A 10,990-nucleotide genomic window follows, 5' to 3' on the forward strand; every position below is an offset into this window, starting at 1 on the left:
CCATACCTACCAAGGTATGGATAGGACAGACGATCTGACCAGAACAGCCCATGAGCCAATCACAGGGTGACAGCTCACCGACAACAGTGCGAGGAGGAGCACCCTCTAGTACTGTTTGTCACTATTAGCCGCTGCCTACTCACCAACCCTTACTGTGGAGCATGCGCAACCTACAGTTGGTGGAATAGTGTTACTGTTGGCCGTAACCTACTCACCAACCAGCATGGCCTGCGTACAATCCACAGTAAGTGGGACGTGCATAGTCTACAGTTGGTGGAATAGTGCAGCCGACTTTGTTACTGTTGGCCGTAACCTACCCACCAACCAGTATGGCCTGTGCGTAATCCACTGTTGGTTGAACAGGAATACTATTCAGCCGGCTGTACCTTCTAGAAAACCTACCTTCGGCTATAAATACTCCAACATCTTGGAATGGTAAGATCATCTGCTATCCAGTTATCTAGCAATCTCTTAATATACACTTATATTCAGAGCAACCTAGTCTGATTCTCACGCCGGAGGGTGGTCACAAGGAGGAACCCCCCCCCTTCTCAGTGACGAGCTTACGGTGTTTGTTTTGCAGGTCTCCTGAAGAACAGCCTTCTCAGCTAGACCTCATTCGTGGGAAACATTACTTAACCCCCAGATTATCTATAATCTGTACCGGGTCACTTAGTGTTTCTTCAGGTTTACACTAATCACTTTATAAATGTTAGCAGCCGTTCAATTAAGACTGTTTAGGCAGAATTAGCATACAATTATTGTCTCTATCAAGACTATAATTAGAATGTTAATCTCACCTTTATTATTAAAAAAAAAAACTTGATTTTTTCAAAGGAAATTACCACTAGTTTGATCTTACTTATCAATAATTGATCATGCTTAAACGCCTCTCTCACAAAACGCCTACACATGAACATTGTGTACAAAGCGTCATGCCCAAAACTTTGGCCGAAAACGGGCCCGGGGGGGGGGGGGGCATTGGCGTTTTGACCCAAAACGCCTCCAAATATATACCACTACGGATGGGCTAAGGAAGTCTATCGATTCACGTATCATTAAGCTCCAAGTCTCCCACCGACAAACCAATTGTATTTATGAGCAATTTGAACTCATGTACTTGTCATTGTTACATTTGTTATTTGTTATAATCATATCAAGCCTTAAGTGGATTATATTATACCACATTTTGAAACACACTTGCATTTTGGGAACCCGTGAAGCTCTCCTTGAAGTTGATCATACGGTTTTTAGTCTTATTAGGTATCACATTTACTTGATCGCCTAATCAGGTAAGAATATCATTCTACTTTTGAGAAACATACCTCAGTGCTCTCGTATATCAAGTACAAAACCTCGAACAATCATTTTAGGTGTTTGTATGCAAAACCCAACCTATTTTTAGCTTAAAATATATGTAAGGCTCGTTTAGTTGGACAACTAATGAACTGAGTACTTAATCGACTAGTTGATTTATACTAAGAACGTATATTGTATGTCATCTCAGCTGTAATACAGTAGGCGAATAATATGTAATGTTTAGTTTGTGTACTTATATTATGTAAAGTTTGTGTGTAAGTTATCTATATTTTGCGATTTATATTATATTAAGTTTTTTTTTTCATTACTGAAAATAAAATTGTATGCTTTGTATCATAGTATCATAGAAGACTAGAAAGGATAGCTGGTATCCAAGAATATTTGATCGAAGCCCGAGTCCATTAGCATGGGTCCAATTGCTCATAGTTTTGACTAATTTGTCAATCCATGGCCCAAGATCACTCTTATTTGTAACCCATCCATTTTAGTCTTTAGACAGTCAACCCAATCTTTTAAGTAGAGGTGCAAAAAAAAAACCGGTTCCGGACCCGACCCGGCAGTTCCTACCTGGAACCGGACCCGACACTACTCTACCCGCGGGTATGACTGGGTTTTGGATTTCCCTCCGGAACTATACCCGGAACCGGTGGAAGCGGTTCCGCCAATACACTGTCAAAACCTTACCCTACCCTACCCGAAACTCGAAGAAAACCCGATGGAACCGGTCAAAACCCGGTCAAATACTCGAATATACTCGGAATCGGTTCCTACTCGGACCCAGTTTTGACTTTTGTTGACCATACCCGGTTCCGGTTCCTAAGAATACCCGGTTTGTGCACCTCTAACTTTAAGTTATCGTCTTTAAGAGCAAAGTCAGGCCCTCAGAACTCAGAACATCCACAATAAGAACCTTGAAAACCACAAAAAAAAACATGTCTAATCACCCGCCATATCATAAAACATTATTCTTTTACAACACCTAAGTCTCACCCAAAAAAAAATCCACAAAAACACCCAAAAACATTCTCACATCATCGCCACATTTTACTTGGGCCCAGTGCATGCAAAAAAGTAAGTTTTGGTAGTTCTTGTGAAAAACCTTTATTAAAAAAATGATTGTTAAAAACAATCCACAGTAAACAAAAAAGGGTGATGCGGACAAACAAGTAAAAAACTTCATAAAAATGCCCCTTATTGGAAATGTTTTTAGAGCATTCTCTCGTGCACTATAGTTATGTGAGTGAGTTTTGTAAATTATGTGGTATAGTTATGACTGTTAGTGAGGAGAGAGAAAATGTTATACGAGAAAGTTAAATCTTGGTTTCATTATTCACCCCGTATAATCTTTTAATATTTTCTGAAAAATGGTTATGAGTAGAGGATAGATAAAAGATAATAATAGAGGTATAAAAGATATTATTTAATTACAATTAAAAATAATAATGAATTTTAATGTTATTATAGGATATCAATAGAGAATGAGCTAAGATGTTCTCAGCTTTTGCACTATAATTTCATTTGTATGTTAACCTTCTTCTATATATATATATATTTAAAAAAATTAAAAAAGAAATAATAATTTTGTAATTATTAGAAAGGAGGTTTTGAGGCTTTTTACAAGTGCCATAATAGTTACGGGCAAATGTAAATAATTACATAACAATATACAACCAATTACTCATAAGAATTTTGCAAGTTTTATTCACATTAATAATTTCGCATGTAACATGTTATATGTAAAACACATCGACGTTTTTGAAGTCGATTCTTTTGAAGTACTAAAAAGTAAAAACTATGCTGAAATTAAAAATGAATAAAATGGTTGACATTATGGTATCTCTTTTTTTTTAAATGGTTTTAAATAAAATAAATGATACTGTCTTAGAACAAAAGTATTATACATTATATAAAAATTATGCAGTTATACCATTATAATTGTATTGTTATATTATTATAAGTGTGTTATAAATATGCTAATAATTTTTGTGCAAGAGTAAACAAAAATAACCCTCTCTTATAAAAGCAACTACGTGGCACATTCTAATTGCAGGAAAAAAAATCCACATTTTAATATATGTGTGTGGTATTCAGTTTCAAGGCATAATATTTTCACTTTTTAGACTAATTTTATGTTATAGTAGTTAATGAACAATTTAACTTAGAATATATATAAATGTTTCTTTTGATTGATGAAATGAATTAGAATTTTGTTTCGGTTGTATGAGGTAATCATATTTGACTTTTTAATTTGTTGTTAGAGCAATTAAATGTAATATCTACCAACATTATTATGGTGGTATATTGGTTGTACTTTCTAATTAATGGAGTGTGTGTTTTTCGGTAAAAAATAACAATGTAGTTTTTTTTTTTGAGATTGAGAACTTGAGTCCGTAGTTGACAACTAGAAATATTTGGAATAGTGAAAAAAAGCATGAGCCCTTGCTACCTCAGTTGACCGGCCAGGGCATGAAAAGACACAAAAAAGGCGAGGGTTCGGGGGCTATTGTCGTCAACTGATGGGCATGTTTATTAAATTTTGTATTTTTAGTTAACATTGTAACTAATCATTTATCTCCATCACACTCAACAACCACATTTCATATCTCACATTTCAGCCCACCATGAATATTGCCGTCTTTTTTTTTGGGGGGGGAAGATGCCTTTCGGTTCGATCACCCCATTAGGCCCGTAGTTTGCAGTTTCTTTTAAGGGGTAATTTCATATTATAGTAAACAAGTTTTAAAAATGTTTCAATTTGGTCACTCAATTTAAAAAAAAAATGTTATAATAAATAATTAAACTTTCAATTTTATTAAATCAAAGGTTTTAAAATGTTTTTTTAGCAGTTTTTTGTTTCACATAGGAAATCTTTTTATATTTTTATTAATGTTGACGTTGAGTGACGACATGAATTTTTTTTTATTATTGAATTTTAATATAATTAACGTTTTTTAAAATTTAACTACATATATTTCAAATTTCGACTCCCACATCTTATCCTCCATTTCTTTCCTGATGCACAAAAATTCGATGAGACTCGATTTGAAAATTTAGTTATCAAATTTGAGGGAAATATGCATGATTGACCTAATTGGAACACTTTTAAAATTTGGTTTCCATTATATGATATGTTCTCTTTTTTTAAATATATACTTAAAAAATATGTGTTCTCAATATTAAATACAATTACCCACTCGTTTAAGGCCGTTTTTATATTAAAAAAAATTTACACAACCCAAATCATAATCTAATAAGATCATTAAAATTTTAATTGTTTAAACATATTTTTCTCATATTTGTCTTGAAAAATTCGTAAATGGCCTTGTATTATAACACATGTTTTTAAATGTGAGAAAGTGCTTTTGCCTTAAAAAAAGTAAATTACATGAATATGACATGCTTTAAGTCGGTGCTGATTTTTATGTGTGACGTTTAATACTGTTTTTTTTTTTTGCATTAATGTTTTTCATAAAAATTAACGCTTTTTGTAACTTTTAAAAAATATAATATTATTTCTTAGAAAAGTAACATATGTAGGAGATGTCACCGCTAAATAATATGTTTATGTCACATAGGGTCCTTAATTTGCTTATAAATAGCACTAGCAAAGGTCTAATATTTTCACAAATAACTTCTTAATTTTACAACCTTTTACAATTAACTATGAGCACAAATTTTATATACATCAAAGATCAAGACTTCAAGTCTGAATTCGATCTAATTCATACGATTATGCCTACAACACATGAATCAAATATTTACCTAGAAGATGATTCGATCATAGTCTGGTCATCTCGAACACAAGTTTTAACATCAAATGAAGTTTCACCTGAAGAATCAAACGTTACAAACCCTGAAGTGCCTGAATCTGCAATCAACCAGTCTCCACCACCACCACCACCACCACCACCGAGGCCAGAAGTATCCTGGACTACAGTCTACCTGTCTCCATCGACACCACCAACTTCTAACATGTATTCGTTGGGAGAACAAGCCACAAGCGAATTACCGAATCAAAGCAACACACAGAGGCTTTACCGTTTCCGTCGACCTGCGGAAAACTCTAACCAATGAATATGTGATCATCGATAGGATATTGAGTTGTGTTTTAAAAAAAGTTTCATCTTTTATGGAATATGTATATATTGTTGATCTTCTATAGGATATTGAGTTATGTTTAAAAATAAGTTTCATCTTTATGGTATATGTATATAGTCTTGATATAATGTTAGTTATGAATAACATAAATTTATATGTTTTTGGATGATGCAGTATACCTATTAGCATGTTAAATTGTAGTTTTTAATCTTTTAAAAAATGGCGCATTTATGTAACGATATTCTTTAATAACTTCCGATTCATAAAATCGAGCTGTAAAGTTATAATATTTATAAACTTTTGCACGATGAAGCATACGTTTTAGCATGTTGTTAAATCGTACTTATTGATTTTTTTGAAAATGGCGCGTTTTTTATAACGGTATTCTTTAATAGTTTTTGAGTCATAAAATCGTAATTCTTTGAAAATGGCGCGTTTTTATAACGGTATTCTTTAATAGTTTTTTAATCATAAAATCGAGTCACGAAGTCATAATACAATGTCTTTATATAACAAAATATTCATGTCTCATCATAAAAAACTAAAGTAATGAAGTATTATGCAAAAATCGGTTGTTATTATAAAACTTGCTATTTATTGTGTTAAAAATAACTCTGTTAAATAATATTGCTTTATTAATATAAGTCAAGACGTGTCAAATGCATGTAGATGATTGCGTAATAAAATGTACAATTAAGTTTTTTTTTTCATTGATCGGCAAATCATATTTGCTAATAAATTATTACATCATTAAGATAACTATGTGTCAAACTAACTTAAATTTATGAGAATCAAAAACTGAATAAAATGTCAAATCTTTTGTTCTTTCGATAGATAAAATTAATTGTAATTATCAACTATTTTTATGAAAATGATTACAGTTCAACTAGTTGAGGTTATTATTTTAAAATAGAGAGTTTCGGGTGTGAAAAAATAAAATAAGAGGTTTTAAATTAGGTAATGGGGTTTTCTCATAAATTATGAGTTTTCAGAGGGTGTTGCAGGTCGGGACTGATAGGACGGACTAATATACGAGCTTCCGTCCAAAGACATGCCAACTTAGCACCCCACAATCTTATACTTAAAATATAAAGATTACAGGGTCGATCAGTGGTCCGTCGATAATTCAAATGAACATAATAAAAAAAGTCAACTATTTGTATGACATAAACATATTTGAGTTTTTAATTTTATTTTGTTGCAATAAATGCAACAACTAATTAATGTAAATGGTTGTAAATGTCTTAATTACCCATTTTGTTTATTCTATAAAGATTAAAAAAAATCATTTTTAAAAATGTTTCATACATAAATTTTTTCATTTTTATAAACTTTACAATTGTTATACCACTTTTTATTTAAAGTATTTTCTAAATATTATGAATAGCAAGAACTAATGAACTCACTTTTTTTAAAACGGCTAATAGTATTAACAAAATACAATTAAATCTACACCAACTATCTCAACCCAACAAGAGGCTTGCTCGGTTTCAAACCCAAACAAACGTGGTTATCTTGATGTGTTTAATGATTTTATCTACCGGAGTCGTCACCCCTCAATATCTTTTCATTTCTAGGTTTCCACAACCACCAACATGTCGAAAAATGACGGCGTACAACACCTTCTTATACTTAAACTTGCTCGATTTAAGGAAAGGACAATTACACCGACCGCACCAACTTACATTAATGTTGCACCGAACACCATATTTCTTTCCAAATTCGTGTTGCAACGTACAATACATTCCAACAATAAATTCTTGTTGGATCCCCAACTGTGACACCCCTTTTCTACAACGCCTCAAATAGGCGGAATTTTATTCACAACAACCCTTCACCCGAACATGTTTACTTTTGGTATCCATTTTAATCAATAACACACATAGCTTCATTGCGAGAAAAATGTACCCGATGTCCCATCTAAGAAGTCGGTAACCTCATTACTATTCAACCCAAGTTTTTAGGAGCAAGCAATGGCCGGTTATATTTCGTGTGTTCAAACATCTATTTTTATTATTTTTGTTTAGCTTCTATTTAGAATTGTGGTACTTCAAGCATTCTTCTGAATTTTAGGTTATAATATGTTAAAAGACACAATTTAAAAGCGTGTAATTCAATAATGTTAAGATTCTCCGACAGTTTCCAAAGGCTTCAAGGCTTGGAAAATTCTAGATTAAAGACCCTTAAAATGATGGAAATATCATCTAAGACTAATATCGAATTCCTAAAATATTCTTAGATGGTCCTATATCATTATTGCTATAAAAACATGTATTTGTAACGACCAAATCCGTAGTAAACACGCAATGGATTTGGTTCATAGGTACAACTCTCATTGCTAATTAATTTGCTATTGGTTTCAGCTACATAATCATATTCTGCGACGGTTTATTGCTACAAAACGAGACATCACTATTCTAACTACGGATTTTGCTATGAAAATATCAGCTACGGATTTTTCTGCTATGGAATTTATAGCTGCAAATTTTAGGAGTTATATTTAATTAAAACCAACCATTTTAGGAGTTTCACATCAACCTTATATCTTACCATGGAACTTATGCTTCATTTTGGTATTAGGCTTGCACTTAATAAATCCTCAAACCCATTGAATGATAGTATTTTAGACATGTAATAAACGATTAAACGTCACATCGGATATCTACATATGCATACAAAATATCAAACCCATTGAATGATAGTATTTTAGACATGTAATAAACGATTAAACGTCACATCGGATATCTACATATGCATACAAAATACTCAAACCGTGAATTATGGTGTTAAGGTCTTTATTCTCAAGAAAAACATGTCGATATCATCTAAGGTGCATATACATATACCATATAATACTCAACAATTACCAAAACAGACCTATCTTGCTAAAACTCGATGTGGTGAAAAGCTATCCTCGGACAAATAGGTGAACAAATCATCACTCTTACACAACGCGTAAACAATGTCCACCATACTTGGTCGTTTTGAAGGATCCTTATGTAAACACGCAATAGCGATTGACATAACATTCATCACTCCGTCCATTGTGCAAGATTCCACCAATATAACATTATCAACAAACCCTTTTAGCATATGTTTATAATTCTCCTCATTCCCATTAAAATTGGCATATGCCTCTACCCATAAAGCCTTTCCCGCTTCATCCACGGCTTCCCTTCCCGAAATAAGCTCAAGTAAAATAACCCCGAATGAAAACACGTCCATTTTAGTAGACACAACTCCATCGGATAAGTATTCGGGGGCAATGTACCCTTGAGTTCCCACAATATGCATTGTTATAGCATTGCATCCCGATTTTGCTAGCCCGAAATTGGCAGTCTTGGCTCTCATTTCTGCATCCAGGAGGATATTATTACTCTTGATGTCTTTATGCACGACTCGTGGTATGGTGTGTTCATGGATGTATTGTAGACCGTTGGCTATATCAATCGCGATTCTTAGCCTTCTTTTCCAACTTAGCCTCTCTGACTTGCTATCGTGAAGTTTTGTATATAGAGATCCGTTTTCGAGATACTCGTAAACAAGATAACAATTTGCATCAGCCGAATCTATACAAAATCCTTCCAAATTCACCAAACTGCCATGATTTATCTTCAAAAGAAAAGTAAACACTAAAAGTTATGGCCATCTAAAACAATATAAAAAAAAGGTAAGTTTCTAGTGACTAATCATTCTCTAACTGTCATATTTGAAGAAAAAAAAATGTATTGTTAACATGTTTTTTTTATGACCTAAACATATAAAAAAGTAGAAAAGCATATTTTCATTGACCAATATCCTTCCTTCATCCGCCGTTTTGTAGAAGGCGCCACCCACCAAATAAAGCCCAAAGCGCCCAGGGGTCGGTGTACGCCTGCGCTATGTGGTGTTTTAGGCTACACACAACGCACACCATGCACGGTCTAAGTCTAAGCAATAGTCTTGACGCACTGTCTAGCCCGATTTTATGATCTCTAAATCTTTCATTTTCTTTATTGTAGTCATTTATATCACTTTTGAATTAATTTACATGTTTATTTATGTTATTTATTTCAATATTTGTAACTATTTTGTAAAATTTGAAAAACCTACTAAACTTAAATTTTCCTATAAAGTAATGTTTTATTCCTACTTGAGAGAATTCTAAAAAAAATTATCTATGCTTTTGTTGTTCATCATTAATTCAACTTTCTTAACTTCAAAAAATCGTCAATATGTTTTATGAAGTAATCTTGAGTGAATGAAAGATGAAGTGATATGTACCTTTTGCAAGATCTTGAGTTCTTCACAAGCATTCCACTTCATCCTCTTGATTGCATACCACTTCCCATCAATACAACCCTTAAAAACTGACCCTTGGATCACACTTCATCAAATCCATCTGTTGCTTCATACAACTCTTCAATACTATACACTTTATATTTATCCAAACAATTTGAAACATCAGCCATAAGACCAACTCCCACTTCAAATTTCTTACTCTCTACATCTTTTTTATTCTTTTCTACCCTATTTTTCCATTTAGACTCTCTATATGCCCAAAAACCACTCATCAAAAGTAGCAGAACTCCACAAACTCCAAGTCCAACTCCCAATCCAATAACCTCACCTTTTCTGTCACGCTTTTGATCCGATGAGACGGTAATTGGTGGAGGTTGTGAGAGCTCGGGAAGCCGCAAAACAGGCACGAAAACGGTGTCGGAAGGTCGAATATTATCACCATTTGTTTCTACTATAGAGTTTGTTGTTGTCCCAAATCTTGAAGCTATGGAAGATATGGTGTCATATGGTTCAAAAATATATGAAATGAGATAATTAATATTATTTTGAAGTTGGGTTTTTGTGGGGCACTTGCAAAATATTGGAAAGGTTACATCTTGGCCTATGGTGAGGTTTATAGGGACAAGGGTAGGATTGACTCCACTGATTGGTAACTTGTGAGGTTGTGAAAGAGGCTAGTGGACACAAGATAAAAAGTGTCACCTGCCTTGATAGTGTAGTTGATACTAGCATATGATATATTTGTAGTTGTGTTAAGTGAGTTGCATGTGCAAGTGAGTGGAATAAAGAGGGCTTGGTTAGGTGAAAGAGGTGAGGTTAGAGATGTTAAGTTGCTTGGTTTCGCGATCATGGGGCGGCTCACGGCGAATAGATCGCTTATTGAAGCTAAGTCGAGTTGGTTCGGACCCATGGGTCGAAAGAAGGCGTAGGTTTGGCAAGAGGGTGTGGTTTGGTTAATATTGCATGCATAGCCAGTGGTGTTTGGAGGTAAGGCTTGTGGGAATGAATGTTTGAAGAAGTTTTGAAGGTGCAAAAGGAAGAAAAACAAAAGGAGTCTCATTGTTTTTTCTTTTCTTTTTTTTTTTGGTATTTTGTGATGGTGTTGTTTTGAGAAGATAAGTGATGAATTCATTGAATTGAACTAATGAAGTCACATGGGACTCTATTCAAAGTTTGATGGTACTAGAAAGGAAAGTCTTGGTCAAGCATGACACTAAAGTCTACCCATACAAAATATGATGACCATGGCGGCTCAACAAGGCCGGGCCCACTAAATTACTCTTGGGTCAAG

General features: G+C 33.7%; 1 pseudogene; it reads right to left on the reverse strand.

The window, feature by feature from the left end:
* Positions 1–8,183: 8,183 nt before the first annotated feature.
* LOC143592980 (serine/threonine receptor-like kinase NFP) lies at positions 8,184–10,759 on the reverse strand (annotated as a pseudogene).
* Positions 10,760–10,990: the final 231 nt, after the last annotated feature.

This window comes from Bidens hawaiensis, unplaced genomic scaffold (assembly GCF_021521415.1).
Source record: "Bidens hawaiensis isolate Kalapana, Puna unplaced genomic scaffold, B.hawaiensis_p1.1 tig00041609_1, whole genome shotgun sequence".
Classification (NCBI taxonomy): domain Eukaryota; kingdom Viridiplantae; phylum Streptophyta; class Magnoliopsida; order Asterales; family Asteraceae; genus Bidens; species Bidens hawaiensis.